The sequence below is a fragment of the Staurois parvus genome, unplaced genomic scaffold (genome assembly GCF_062004578.1).
Source record: "Staurois parvus isolate SC_StPar_1 unplaced genomic scaffold, SC_StPar_1.0 ptg000030l, whole genome shotgun sequence".
In the NCBI taxonomy this organism is placed as follows: Eukaryota; Metazoa; Chordata; class Amphibia; order Anura; family Ranidae; genus Staurois; species Staurois parvus.
Window position 1 is genome coordinate 933521 of NW_028317826.1, and position 16458 is coordinate 949978.

The 16458-nt window shown below is 43.0% G+C and overlaps 1 long non-coding RNA gene across 1 annotated transcript in view; it reads left to right on the top strand.

The window, feature by feature from the left end:
• Positions 1 to 1409: 1409 nt before the first annotated feature.
• LOC149470840 (uncharacterized) overlaps positions 1410 to 16458 on the top strand; it is a 146381-nt gene continuing 131332 nt past the window's right edge. Inside the window, exon 1 of the long non-coding RNA XR_016307819.1 lies at positions 1410 to 1512. This is a non-coding gene — a long non-coding RNA (uncharacterized LOC149470840). The remainder of the gene's footprint in view (positions 1513 to 16458) is intronic.

Here is a 16458-nt window from a genome sequence, read left to right on the forward strand (position 1 = left end):
ATTACTGAAAAGTTCTAACTTACATGCAGCTGCATGCTGACCTATAATTATCTCTATGTAGTCAGTGTTGGGCTGAAGTATATCCACTAACCTGAAGGTGGCATTGTGCCATTTCTTCAGGCTGACAGGAGACTATTGAGGACTAATTTGCTCCCTGCTGTGGACTCCAGGTGGCCATCTTGGGGAGGATGGCATTTCTCAACTGCTTTCCCTCCGCCCTATAGTAGAACCACTGCTACAGGGCGGCAGGGCTGCGCAAAATCATGCATACAGTATATAAGTGATTTGCATGTCAGGCACAGCAGAGAAATACAAAGCAGCATGCATCCCTAGTAAAACACACACAGCACATAATGTAAAACTGCACACAGTTAACCCTTTGATCACCCCAGATGTTAACCCCTTCCTGCCCAGTGTTATTAGTACAGTGTCGGTGCTTTTTATTAGCACTTACAACTGTATTAGTGTCAGTGGGGATGTCAGTGGCAGTTAGTTAGTTCCCTCCCAGTGTCAGAATGCCCACCGCAGTCCCACAGTCCCGCTATAAGTCGCTGATCGCTGCCATTACTAGTATAAAAAAAATTAAAAACAATATATTCCAGTATATACTGTATACCGCCATTTGTAGACGCTATAACGTTCACATAAACCAATTAATTTACATATATTGAGATTTTGTTTTTATCAAAGACATGTAGCAAAATACATCTTGGCCTAAATTTATGAAAAAATTTGATTTTTTAAATTTTTTTACTGGTTATATTTATAGCAAAAAGTCAAAAATACTGTTTTTTTTTCAAAATTGTTGGTCTTTTTTTATTAATAGTGCAAAAAATTTAAAATGCAGAGGTGATCATACCACCAAAAGAAAGCTCTATTTATGGAGAAAAAAGGACATAAATTTCATTTATGTAGAGCATTGCATGACGGCGCAATTGTCAGTTAAAGTAACGCAGCACCGTATCACAAAAAATGGCCTGGTCAGGAAGGGGGGTAAATCCTCTGGAGGGATACTGAAACCCCACGGGATTTGGGCCACCAGCTTGACGAAGAAATCCCTAAATGGGAAATTGTACATCATTTGGTGTGCCCTCATTGTGGGAGTAAGATAGCAACAGAGAGCCCACTTGATAGGGAAGGAGTAGGAGAAGCATTAAGAAGTGGTACCTGTTAAAGTGGTAGTATACTCTTTTGTATACTTTTACCTATAGGTAAGCTTATAATAACACCTACCTGTAGGTAAAAAATTAATATCTCTTAAACATGCATCGTTTAGGACATATTCGCTCTTTTTTTAGAGCTGGTGCATGTGCTCTGAAGGAACGGCATATCCATGCCATTCCTTCAGAGCACTGTGCTGTGGCTCAGGATTCCTGCTCGCATGCCCAGGAGTGACGTCATCGTGGCACGACGAGTCAGACAGCCGGAGCTTGCAAACCCAGAAAGAAGACCGGGGGAAGATGGAAGCCTCTGCAGCTGTGACAAGGCAGCACTGGAGGGCTTCGATTTAAGGTAAGTCCTTCATAATGTGCTAGTATGCAATGCCTACTAGCACATTATGACATTATTTTGCAGGGGATTTTTTTTTTCTTTTATGTATGGCTTATTACTGCTCTAAGGCAGGAAAAATAGATTTCCTATCACAGAGTGTCTCCTCTGTCAAGTTCTCAGAACAGTCTCCCACTTCCCCTCCTCTGGGGGAAGTGCTCCTCATTCATTCTGTGGTCTGTAAGTGCATGTTATATTACTATTGGAAAGTGCCCTGTGAATAAACGTTACCCTCTTCTGCCTAAAAAAATGTATGACCTGCAACATGTGTGGTGCCATTGCTGTAAACTGCCTTATTTCTGTGACCATTCAATTTCTACAACATAAACAGAATTTAAGTATTCATGTGTGTTGACTCAATTCTCGGGTATACTGTTTAGGTCCCACCTACATGTAAGTCATATGTAAAAATCAAAACTGTATTTTTTTCTTACAATAGGGACTTGTTCACACCAAAATTTGTTGCACATTTTCCACACCATGTTCGACTGCACTGCCCTTGCTATATGCTGTGGGTGCAAATGTAATATTAACGGCACCCCAAATGCAGATAGCAAACATAGTGCGTTTTCGGGCACCAAATCACATGGTACTGCATGCATTGTACCGGTACTGCAAGCACTACTTTTTCTGTGTTCTGGTGCGATATGCAGCCCATTCAAATGAATGGACTGCAAAATTGCATCATACAGGAATCCCGTGGGAATGTGGCATGCGTAAATGTGCAATTCAGGTGTGAACTAGCCCTTAATGATTTTTCACTTTTTGATACATTGAGGCACTACTGACATAGCCAGGGCCTTACAGGAACTCCCTTGGAAGGGTACATCACCAGTGCCTTCCAGCTAGAGGTATTGTATGGAAATTGTGAGTTCTCACACCAGATTTTGGATGGCACATGATCTGGCATAATTCATACCTGGTGCTTTCAGTTATAGCAGAGCATATGACCTCTTTTTAGGATGCAGTGGAAGTGAGTGTTGAGCAGGGGCAGACTGACCATTTGGAAACTCGGGCACTGCCCGAGGGCCCGGGGTCAGTAGGGGGCCCCAGGAGATGCCCCTGGTACCTTTTTCATAGGCTTTTTTGAGTTTGGGCAAGGACAAAGGGTCCCCATGATCCTCTATTGCCCGGGGGCCCCATGAGTTGTCAGTCCGCCCCTGGTGTTGAGTGGAGTGAAAGGGCCCAAAAGCTTGCATCTTAAATAACCTCAAATACAACTGTGGTCAAACTATAAAATCACATTTCCCTAAGATTCTCCGGATAGAGCAATGGGTTGTCAAGCTAAAGCCTACATTGCATATAAAATCAAATATGCAATGTAGGCTGTGATGCGATGTAGGCTGTCCATACCAATAAGTAGTGATGGTCTAAATACCCCCCTGTTCGGTCTGCATTCGAACCAATTGGAAGTTCAACAGTGAACTTTGAACCGGGACAATTCACTCAGCGGTATCTTACAGCATCCAAGTAAGCAGTAAGATACCACACAGCTACTAAAATATTGCATGAGTTATATTATTAAGTCATGTGTAATTTTAGTAGTGAAAACCTTTAATTTTTCAGCTGTCAGCAGAATTCCCCTCTGACAGCTGAAAGAAAAAAAAAATTGTCGGCAAATTAAAAGAAGAAAAAAAAACAGCGTGGGGTCGTTCCCCATCCATACCAAGCCCTTTAGGTCTGGTATGGGTTTTGAGGGGAACTACCATGCCAAAATTAAAAACAAATCCATACTGGACCCTTATCTGAGTATGCAGCCCAGCAGGCCAGAAAATGGGGGGATGATCAAACACACCCCCTCCTGAACCATACCAGGCCACATGCTCTAAACATGGGGGGGTGCTTTGGGGCCCCCCCAAAGCAGCTTTTCCCCATGTTGATGGGGACAAGGGCCTCTTCCCCACAACCATGGCTGGTAGTTGTGGGGGTCTGTGGATGAGTATGGGTTACATGGTACCGCTACTCATTCACAAAAATAAGTGTAGTGTAAAAAATGACAAAAGACAGTCTTTGACAAGTCTTTTATTAAAAATAAAAATTTTAAAAATGTCCCCCAAAATAGATCCAACATGATTGAGGATGCACACCACCACCGCCGACCCGAAAAAAGAAAAGAAACGCTCCACTCTCAGCACTGGCTTCCGCTGTCTGACAGCTGCGCTGGCCTGACAGTTCCTAAATAATGTGATGATGTCACAAGCAGTGGGGTCACCCGGTTGACATAACGGGGTGGCCCTGCCCCCTTGTGACATCATCATGCACTGTGATTGACCAAATCATTGCACCTGACCTGTGGTCAGGTGCATTGCTTTGGCCAATCACAATGCACTGTCAGGGAGCAGTGCATTGTGGGGCATGGCAGAACAGCCTGCCAAACGCCTTTACCATTTGTGTGTTCACCATCAAACTTGTGTTTTACTCGAACATCAAGCCCAACCCTACCAATAAGACTAGGATCTATCAGTTCCTTGACACCTTGAGAGCTGGCACCTCTGATAGTACTAAAGAGCCATGCTAACTCTCTTTTTAGCCCTTTAGCTTGACAACCTATTGCTCTATTTTGAGGAGCTTAGGGAAATGATGTAAAAGCTTTGCTGTGATCCTACACCACTTTCTAGCAAAGTGCAGGAGAAATCCAGCTTTCCAGATACATTAAAAAAATAGGTGAAATACAGTCAGGTCCATAAATATTGGGACATCGACACAATTCTAACATTTTTAGCTCTATACACCACCACAATGGATTTGAAATGAAACAAACAAGATGTTCTTTAACTGCAGACTGTCAGCTTTAATTTGAGGGTATTTACATCCAAATCAGGTGAACGGTGTAGGAATTACAACAGTTTACATATGTACCTCCCGCTTGTTAAGGGACCAAAAGTAATGGGACAGAATAATAATCATAAATCAAACTTTCACTTTTTAATACTTGGTTGCAAATCCTTTGCAGTCAATTACAGCCTGAAGTCTGGAATGCATAGACATCACCAGACGCTGGGTTTCATCCCTGGTGATGCTCTGCCAGGCCTCTACTGCAACTGTCTTCAGTTCCTGCTTGTTCTTGGGGCATTTTCCCTTCAGGTTTGTCTTCAGCAAGTCAAATGCATGCTCAATCGAATTCAGGTCAGGTGATTGACTTGGCCATTGCATAACATTCCACTTCTTTCCCTTAAAAAACTCTTTGGTTGCTTTTGCAGTATGCTTTGGGTCATTGTCCATCTGCACTGTGAAGCGGCGTCCAATGAGTTGTGAAGCATTTGGCTGAATATGAGCAGATAATATTCCCGAAACACTTCAGAATTCATCCTGCTGCTTTTGTCAGCAGCCACATCATCAATAAACACAAGAGAACCAGTTCCATTGGCAGCCATACATGCCCACGCCATGACACTACCACCACCATGCTTCACTGATGAGGTGGTATGCTTAGGATCATGAGCAGTTCCTTTCCTTCTCCATTCTCTTCTCTTCCCATCACTCTGGTACAAGTTGATCTCGGTCTCATCTGTCCATAGGATGTTGTTCCAGAACTGTGAAGGCTTTTTTAGATGTCGTTTGGCAAACTCTAATCTGGCCTTCCTGTTTTTGAGGCTCACCAATGGTTTACATCTTGTGGTGAACCCTCCGTATTCAGTCTGGTGAAGTCTTCTCTTGATTGTTGACTTTGACACACATACACCTACCTCCTGGAGAGTGCTCTTGATCTGGCCAACTGTTGTGAAGGGTGTTTTCTTCACCAGGGAAAGAATTCTTTGGTCATCCACCACAGTTGTTTTCCATGGTCTTCCGGGTCTTTTGGTGTTGCTGAGCTCACCGGTGCGTTCCTTCTTTTTAAGAATGTTCCAAACAGTTGTTTTGGCCACGCCTAATGTTTTTGCTATCTCTCTGATGGGTTTGTTTTGTTTTTTCAGCCTAATGATGGCTTGCTTCACTGATAGTGACAGCTCTTTGGATCGCATCTTGAGAGTTGACAGCAACAGATTCCAAATGCAAATAGCACACTTGAAATGAACTCTGGACCTTTTATCTGCTCATTGTAATTGGGATAATGAGGGAATAACACACACCTGGCCATGGAACAGCTGAGAAGCCAATTGTCCCATTACTTTTGGTCCCTTAACAAGTGGGAGGCACATATGCAAACTGTTGTAATTCCTACACAGTTCACCTGATTTGGATGTAAATACCCTCAAATTAAAGCTGACAGTCTACAGTTAAAGCACATCTTGTTTTTTTCATTTCAAATCCATTGTGGTGGTGTATAGAGCCAAAAATGTTAGAATTGTGTCGATGTCCCAATATTAATGGACCTGACTGTACATTTCTTTTATAAAATGCATATTGCTCACTGTAAAAGGTAAAAGCTAGGTTGATGATGGTCAAAGGCACAATTACTGTACACTCCTAGCACTGATGATGACTGCCAAAGTGTTCCCTCACTGCCAGCTAACTCAGAGTACAGTTCAGGCACACTGACACAAAGGGCAGTTTAGGGGATAGCTTTTTTTATGGTATTATTTTAGGTAACTTTCATTGGGTGTAGGGTAGTATGGGGTACACCAGAAACACTAACAGAAAGTGCAGGACCCACTTCTCTATGTTTAAAACTTCAAAACAGATCTTCAGCCCAGCGCAATGTACCATCCTCCCATGAGAGATAAGAGAAGACCAGAGGTATGAACCGCTCAGGAAGGGAAATATGTGGCCCCATTTCAGAGGATGGTTTTCCTATGAGAAGGGTAGAGGTATGAGTAGCAGAGTAGAACTCATTAGGCCAAGGGATCAGTTGCCCATTCAGATTCAGGTGCATTCCAGTGAGGCTATGTAGACTGGGTCCTAAGGTGATGTTTTGGGGTGTTAGAGAAACTTTCAGATGTAGGCCCGTGGATCTGCACAACCATGACCTCGATGAACAGCAATTTGAACCAGCAGAACGGCTTGTGGTAGGGGGTTTCCACCCCCTATCTAAACAGGTGGAATCCTTTCAACAGGAATACACTGCTGCTCTAAAGCTCAGATTATTCATGTGCTCCTCAGGTCACTTTTTGGTCACACTTCCCAAAGGACTGGCAGTAGCACAATAAATATTCATGTTGTCCATTTGCCTTGCTCTATTCCTAGAAGACAAGGGAGAGCAATCAAACCTGCAGCCTTTAAAATCCAGAACAACCAAAAGAAATCAACATCTGCTCCAATGATTACAGAGAAGCCAAAACGAACACATACTCAATTTACCTAACATCCTAGCAACCTATTGTAAATGATGTGTTAAATATTACCTGCCCATTGCCTATAGTAATTCTGCAGAACATTATCAATCATGTGATCGCACAGCTCTGGGATCTCAGTGGCTGTGGCTGGGGAGAGGAGACTATTTCCCCATCTGACAATGTCCAGAGACCTCCTCCCATTTTCCGCTCTCACCAAGCCGTTTAGGACCCAGAGCTGTGCAATCATGTGACCACCAGGAAAAAAAGATAAGAAAAAAACGTATTTACCCTGCTATTTATTACAGTCTGCAGTATTACTAAAGACAGTGGGTAGGCAATCTTTATACCTTGGTTCGCACATGTGCAAATCTCAGATGTGTTTTAGAATGCATTGATTTGCATGACATGTAAAATAACATTGGGTTCTCCTAGATCGGGTGTCGGCAAACCGCGGCTCCAGAGCCGCATGCGGCTCTTTTTCACCTTTGCTGCGGCTCCGGAGCACACTGCCCACCAGGTGACAGGCAATAGGGTTGCCGTAGCTGCAGTGGTCGGCAAGCCGCGGCTATTTACACTCTTTAATGTGCCGGGCGCCCGCTCCCCTCCCTCCTCCAAACATTGGCTGTCAGGATGTAGGCGGGGCAGCGTGACGAACTCCTCTCCTCTCACAGTCCGCCCCTAAGACTAGAACGGCGCGGGAACACGGCGAGAGGAACGCGCGGAGCAAAGGTAAGTGAATTGGCACAATATGGGGAATGAATTACTATAGGGGGGATGAATTACTATAGGGGGGATGAATTACTATATGGGGGATGAATTACTATATGGGGGATGAATTACTATGGGGGATGAATTACTATATGGGGGATGAATTACTATGGGGGATGAATTACTATGTGGGGGATGAATTACTATGGGGGATGAATTACTATATGGGGGATGAATTACTATATGGGGGATGAATTACTATGGGGGATGAATTACCATATGGGGGATGAATTATCATAGGGGGGGATGAATTACTACAGGGGGGATGAATTACTATATGGTGGATGAATTACTATATGGGGGATGAATTACTATGGGGGATGAATTACTATATGGGGGATGAATTACTATATGGGGGATGAATTACTATGGGGGATGAATTACTATGTGGGGGATGAATTACTATATGGGGGATGAATTACTATGAGGGATGAATTACTATGGGGGATGAATTACTATATGGGGGATGAATTACTATGGGGGATGAATTACTATATGGGGGATGAATTACTATGGGGGATGAATTACTATATGGGGGATGAATTACTATGGGGGATGAATTTTCAGTTTTAAAAATGTGTCTCTCAAAATAAATTTCAATCGTGGTTTTGGCGAGATTTGGCTCAGTTGAAAAAAAAGGTTGCCCACCACCGACCTAAGGCTATGATTGTGATTATGAAGATACAATGTTGCAATGGTTTTGCGGCTCCCAGTCTTTTTTTCCCCTTCGGAAACGGGTCCAAGTGGCTCTTTATGTCTTAAAGGTTGCAGACCCCTGTCCTAGATTGTAAGCTCCAAGGAGCAGGGCCCTCCTATCCCTCTTGCATTGAACTGTATTGTTGCTGTATTGTCTCCCGTTATATTGTAAAGCGCTGAGCAAACTGTTGGTACTATATAAATCCTGTATAATAATAATAATATTGTGGCCATTCCCATATATGCGATGCACTCGCAGTGTGAATTTAACTTGACTTCTGGAAGATTTACCCTGCTTCGTGATAAGCCCGTTTTTGCTATTTGGCACTGCGTTATTTTTGCTGACAATTGCATGGTCATGCAACGCTGCATACTGGGGGTCAGAAACCAGTAGATCATGGTCTACCATTAGATCTCGGCCAGGTGACTGGTAGATCATGGTCAGGGCTTGCTGACCGCCATCCCAGAGCATCAGAGTGCAATGCAGAGGGACTACTTGTAAAGACAAGTCTTTCTTTGGGAGCACTTTTTGAATGCACATGGTATTTACTCCTCTCCAGTATTTTTGACTGGATATGGTGATATATGGGGCTTGTTCATTAGAGGCTGACATTAAGGCCCATGGATGAGTGTACCCGTATTACATATCTGTAGCAAGACAGATTATTCTATCCAAATAGTTCTGTTCTGTTCATGGTATAACTTTATCTCCTTAATAGAGATTATATATTCCATCTGGTAGGTTTATGATCAAACTAAAGTGTCTTCTTTATGCTGTCACTTCATCTAAAACAGTATGGTATTTGATCTGGTCTGGTGTTATTAACAATTTGGATGTAAGGTATATAATTGTAATGGTATCCAGTCATACTGTTGTGTGCAGTACATTCCACTCCAATAGGTATTAATTACAGCTTAGCATACATTTTATATATATCTGAATAAAGGTTATATTTTAGATCATCAATTGACCAGATGGTGCATAGGGACATGTACCCTTGTCCGGCACAGATTTGTTATTTGCCAAAGATGATGATTTACAATTAGGGCTTAGTTCTATAGTTTAAAGCCATACTTGCCTTGCCAAGCGCCCGATTGTGACACGGTAGTACTGCACTTAAAGGTTTAAATCCGGTGTGAAGAGGTGACACTGTCCGACACTGTGCTCAGTGATCTTTGACTTCTCCTATGTTGTTCAAGTAGATCTTTGCCTATTTGAAGTTGCCTACCCCCACTGTACACAAACAAAATTTAAAGACAAATTTGTCTTTAATATATCTTGCATCAAATTTGAACAGAACAAAGCATGAGAAATAATGATAACATGTACAAGTAAATTAACATAAAAATATCACTGATGTAGCGATGATCCATGTGGATGAGTGAAAATGATTCCATACAACAACAAGATGAAAGGATCAATAACACATATAATGGAGGTATGAAAAAGCATAGTTTCCAGGGAGCATCCCCGGGTGAGATGTATGAAACCAAATGAGATAACACGTACAACCACTAGTATAAACCCAAGCTGAGAAAAAAGTATAAAAAGGAGAGAAAAAAGAAAAACCAGTTGTAGAAATAGTAAAGGATAAGAAGAGAGAGGGTCGGGAGATGTGAACGGCAAAAAGCAGAACCAAGGTAGCCCCCCACCAGTATCCCACCGGAGTGACCCAGCCACCCGCACCCAGGCACGAGCCGCAGGGCTAAATCGGCATGCATTCCAAAATGAAAATGAATCGGGGGAGCAAGGTTCAACTCCCTTAGGACACAGCAGGGGCACATATATCTCAGAGAGTCGAAGAGGAGGAGAAATGGAGCCAGACCGTCCACAGTAACATAAATTTATCATAGGTATCATTGGCACATACCAGCATTTCCTCCATACGCATGATATCATTAAGCACAGAAACCCACATCGGAAGAGGCGGGGGAGTGGCTGTTTTCCAAAAGAGGGGTATCAATTGGCGGGCTGTGGATAGAAAGAAACACAACAGAATTTTCTTCTGCGCTGCCAGTGAGCCCGGTAATATAGAGAGGAGAGCAATCTCCGGCAAAGGGGCCAAGGACTCACCATAGATCTTGTTATATACAACAAAAACCTGTCGCCAGAAGGGTTTTATTTGATCACAATCCCACCAAATATGGAGCTGAGTACAAACAACTTTAGTACAGCACCAGCAGAGATTAGGTGTAGAAGGAAAAATTTTGTGTATGGAGAGGGGGTCCCTGTACCATCGAAAAAGGAGCTTAAAATTATTTTCCTGTGAATAACAAGAAATGGACGATTTATGAATGAAGTGGAACGACGTGGACCAGTCTGCTGCCAAGATGTCTTTACCTAGGTCTCGAGCCCAAGCCTTGGTGTAGGAAAGGAATTAGGAATGAAGAGCATTGTGTAACACTTTATAGAGGGAAGCTAGGACATGTCTCGGCAGTTCAGAGTTGGAGCACAACCGCTCAAACTCAGAGAGTGGACGATGGGTGCAGGAGGAAGAGTATAAGTGTTTGCAAAATTGGTCAACCAATCCCTAGGCCCACCCGGAAGGAGCAGAAGACCCGATTGGGGGAGATAAAGTCCTGAGCTAAAGGCCATTAGACGCGGATAAAAGGGATCAATAGTAGAAGAGCCCAACCCTTGAGGAAGAGCGGGGTTATCAAATAGAGGTGATAAGGGAGAGGGATCAGAAGATAAGAGAGCAATGACGCCTTGTTTATACCACAACCTCAGTATAGCTACAGTCAATGGGGACAGGCCAGGAAAATGCAGATAATCATGGCTATAACCCCATGGGAAAGTCCGGAGATCAACCTGAGATAGACTTTGTTCTATCATACAAGAAGCTTTACAGAAGGGTCTGGAAAACCAGCCAAGCATCCGGGCTAGTATCGAGGCTCTACAATATAGCTCAAAGTCTGGTAGACCCACTCCGCCTTCGAGTTTCGGGTAAGTAAGTAACCTATATTTTAGCCTTGAGAACCCTCGATGCCAAATAAATCTGATCGAAAGAGAGCATAGTAAGAGAAAGAAACTCTTAGGCACAACGATCGGTACAGTCTGAAAAACGTATAGCAACTTAGGTAAGGTATCCATCTTGAGGGTGTTGATGCGGCCAAACCAGGGTATAGCTAAATTGCCCCATGAAGCCAGATCTTTTCGGATACGTGAAAGCAGAGGCAAGTAAATAAGGGAATATAGAGCATTAAGATTGGCAGAAATCTAATCTGGTACATAATAGCCTTTGGTTGCCATTGAAAAAAGAAATTAGAGCATAGGTTCACGAACACATGGTCAGGTAAAGAGATATTCAAGGCCTCCGTTTTAGTTTGAAGTTACTGAAGAAACCAAATTCGTGGAAAAGACTGGGGAGTGAGATAAGTGGCTGTTGAACGTAAACTAGAAGGTCATCTGCGTACAGGGATAGTTTGTGATGTGCAGAGGATGCCCAAGACTGAGTCATTAGCTCGTATAGCTCTCACAAGATATTCCATTAGTAAAGAAAGAGAAGAGGCGAGAGGGGACAACCTTGTCTAGTCCCATTTGATACACGGAAGGGCAAAGAAACCGTACCGTTCACCAGGACAGACGCCTAAGGATGAGACATAATAGAGGGACATAATCTGAGCAAGGAATCGCAAACCCAAACCTATCTGTTCTAGCGTAGGACGTAGATAATGCCAGTCAACGCGATCGAGCGTCATCTCAGCGTCAAATGAAAGGAGGCATGCCTTTAAGCCGTGCTGCTTAATATAAGGGGTAACATGGATTGTTTTAGAAGTATTATCCCTAGCTTCACTACAGGAACAAAGCCAACCTGATCGTGGTGGATCAAAGTTGGTAGAAAAGGCGAGAGGCAGTTCGCTAGAAGTTTAGCAAAGAGCTTAGCGTCTAGATTAAGTAGAGAAATTGTACGATAGCTACCTCAAAGAGAAGGGTCATTACCCGGCTTAGGGAGAACCGAAATATTGGTGGACAAAAAAGCTGATGAAGGTACTTTCAGATTGTCGATAACATTAAAAGCTTGGGCCAGAAGCAGGTCGGTTGGGCAGCGAATGTCTTGTAAAATCGTGGGGTAAACCCGTCTGGGCCCAGGCACTTACCAGTTTTCAGGGCCTTAATTGTCCCAAGGACCTCTGTAATCGAGAGAGCTCCTCTAGATCCAATACATCTTGGGCATCCAATATTGGCAATGCCGTTTCCGCAATGTATTGGGACATAGCCGGAAGGGAGGAAACGGGAGAAGCATCAGGATTCGCCGAAGATAAATTATAAAGTTGAGAATAATAATGCTCAAACATGGAAGAGATTCCTTTATTGTGGTAGAGTTTAGTAGTGTCAGGTGCCTTGATATGCTGGATTGGCCAACGGGACAGTCCAGGGTGGAGTACACGCGCCAGGTGTTGGCCACATTAGCTAGGGAGTAATGAGTGTTGCGTGCTTTGTCACGTGCAACAAGGGAGGAAGAATATAAAAGTTGGAGTAAATCTCTACGAGCATTAGATAAGTCCACCGCGAGCACCGGGTCCAACATGCCATTGTGGGAAGATTCTAGACGCGCTATGAGTGAAAATAGTTGACGCATCTCTGCCTATATTTGTCATATTTGTCCATGATAGAGCAAACAGGAAAAAAGTGTCACCGACAGAGCTCTGCCCCTTGAGTGAGGCCACCCTCAGATGATGATGACCCCCTCTACAAAGAGTGTTCAGTAAACCTTCAAACAGGCATGAAAAAAACAAGCCCCCTCTCCCGCCAAATAGACATAAGCATAACCCGACAATACCAGGGTATAAACGAATCAAATAATGAGAGGGCCCAAAGCCCTCAAGACAAATAGACATAAACATAACCCCCATGCAATCGTCAGTGGCGGAACCCAGGAATGAGCCTCAAGCCATAGTCCCAGGGCCTAAAAGACAACAGGCACAAATATAAGTCACAGATCCAACAACAGCAACCAACAGAACGCATAAAAAATTTAGGAAAAAGAAGAAAGAAAGAGAGAAAGAAAGAAACCTTCCAATTTACGCGGATAGGGGATCAGCCCTCTGGGATCTTCTGGGAGGAGGATCTGGAACGTTCTTCTTTTTTCGATGGGACCGCTGCCAGTAAGAAGGAAATGGAAGGCCTGGGGTCAGGAGCTGGAAGGGCCAGTCCGATAGAGACACCTGAGGTAGCTCGAACACTGAGAAATGTGGACAAGTGCAGAATTGAGCAGATTTGCCGTTCTGTGAGGTATTGAGTTGAAACAGGAATCGCCACTGGTAGTGAATATGCCTCTCCTGCAACATCTAAGTGAGAGGATGCAGGGTCCTGCGCATGGCCAGAGTCTGGCGGGAGAGGTCAGAGAGGAGCATCACTGATACTTCATTGAATAGGATGGAATCCTACATGCTGGCTGCACGCATAATGGCATCCTTGACCTTGAAGTAGTGAACCCTGCACAGAGTATCACAAACAAAAGATGGAACAGGGTTCCTGGGGCCCATCGTGCGATGTACGCAGTCCAACTCAATATAAGTATCTTTAGGTTGCTGTAGTAGTTGATTAAATATGGCGGTGGTAACCGCCGCTGCTAAATCTTTAGATTCTGGTATGCCCCTGATCCGTATATTACGGCGGTTCCTCTTCTCAATGTCATCCTGTTGGTGCATGAGTTTTTGCATTAAAACCGTATGTGAAATAAAGGTCTCTTCATGGCATTATAAGGCGTTACATAGACCATCAGAGGTATTTTCAATCTCTTCCATACGCACACAAATATCTTGTTTAAGATAAGAAACTTCCCGTTTGTACATATTTTCAATACATTTCACACAAAGTTCAAAATCTGCCTTTGTAGGAAGTGATTTAATATAGGTGTGCAGGGACCTCATGTGGGACTGCAAATCCCAGCCATCCTCAGAGCATAGAGATACTGGGGAAGGGCTGTGGGACCCCTGTGTGCCCTGTGGTCTCAAAACAGGAGGAGAAAGGGAACCCCGAGGGCTTACCTGCCCGTCTTCATGGAGCCCTGTGTCCAAGGGGGATGGGGAGGGAAGAGGTCCCAGCGTCATCTTGGAGGTTGGGGTGCCCGAGGCCTCGGCTGAGGATCGGATTAGGAACTGGCTCATATCGCCGCCGGACCGGCCTCCTGTTGCTCTCGTGTTGATTTTTACCCATGAGGAGAGCGGAAGAGAGCACATGAGGGAGAAAACAGGCCTGCAGCGGAGGACCGGGCCGGGAGCTGTGCAGAGGTGCTGCTTATCGCTCCATGTGACAAGCCACACCCCCACAAACAAAATTTATATAATTTCTTTCACACAAATAGAGCTTTCTTTTGGTGGTATTTGATCACTACTGGGTCTTTATTTTTTTTTTCATTATAAACAACAAAAATTACAATTTTGAAAAACAAACAGTATTATTTAATTTCTGCTATAAAACATCCAATAAAAAAATTAAAAAATAACATTTCTTCACAAATATCCATTTATATATCTAATATGTATTCTGCTACATATTTTTTGTAAAAAATCCCAATAAACGTATATTGATTGGTTTACGCGAATGTTATAGTGTTTACAAATTATGTTATATATACTGGAATTGTTATTTTTTTATATACTAGTAATGGTAGCGATCAGTAACTGATAGTGGGACTGCGATATTGTGGCAGACAATCTGACACTATTGCAACCCTATAACTGACACTTCTGAAACTTTGTGGCAACCAGTGACACTAATACAGTGATCAGTGCTTAAAAATATACACTGTATTAATTGCACTGGCTGGGAAGGGGTTAAACATCTAGTTCGATCAAAGGGTTAAATGTGTGCCTAATCAGTGTTTTTGTGTGTAATATGCGGTGCTTTCACTGAGGGATGTGCTGGATTTTATTCCCTGCTTTCCCTGTTTACATAGGCAGAGCTCTGTTCTGTCTTTCTCCTCACCAATCAGCAGGTGCCAGCGCTCATCCATTGGCTGACACCCACTGATTGGCTTGTGCTGTATCTAATCAAAGCACAGCTGGGCCACTGGCAGCGCACGTGTGAGCCCCCTACTTGGAAGTGCCAGATCATGTACTAGGTACGTCACCTAGTGCAGGAGAGCCACACTGATGCCATATAACTAGGCTTTTTGGTCAGACTGTCGTTAAAAAGAATCCCATACGTTTTCTGACCAGTACGGTGCAGGTCCAGGGCGAACTCCACATTTATTGACTTTAAAGGGAATGCTTCTGAAATTGGACATGTCATCAGTTGTGAATACGATTTGAGCCTTGCAAATTCACACCAGAATGGCATCCAAATCGCACCTGACTCACTGAACAACTACTTTGGAAATTTGAAAACAGACCTGAAAATTGTACCGCACACATGTGAACACAACCTAAAGCTTAGTTAGTAGATAGCCTTTTTTCATTACATTGGCCAAATAAAGTATTACAATTATAACTAAAAGCTAAACTTTTTTTTTTTTTCTTTTTTAACTTTTGGATCGCTCTAATTTTGGGGTGCCTCCAGAACAGGTATCAAGAGGAAATTTTCGACCTGGAACACTAGTTGATAATTTGGAGGGTTATTCATTTCACTTCCTGCTTTGGCTTTTGGACAGGAAGTGAACGGAAATCTCCGCAATAGGACACAGATGACAAAAACAAAACTGACAGGGTCTATAAGTCTCCATTACTTCTATCCAAAATGGAAAAAAAAGTTTTGCTTTTTGTTCTACTTTAAATTCTAAAATGTAAACATTAATCAATGGTTAACACAGTACAAGATTCTCCTATTACTTTGAAAGTTAAGCACAAATATTGTTATCTCAAGCTGAAAGCCACCTGATCTGGATGATAGAGAGAAATCCATCATCTGCCTATATGGATCATTGACTCCTAGGTAATCTGTGCAGATTTAGTTCCATATGATTTAAATTTTTTTGCAGCATCGGTAAATGTTACCTAAATAAAATATATGTGTAAAGTAAAGGAAGTGGCCAAGTTCTGTCCTGTGTGATTTAGTTTTAATCCTAAAGCCTCAGATTTGAAGATTGAAGATTTTTTTTTTACATAGATTTGTGAATCACAGGAAGGAAATTATTGACATTGTACATAACTACTTTTTGTCATGAGCTTTTGGCTCGGTGTCACTGTACTCTGGAAAACCAAGCAGCGATTACTGCCAACCACACCCCAGAAATTGGCACAAGAAAAGCAATAATTTTTTTCCACAATATTGTTTAATGCAGTGAGC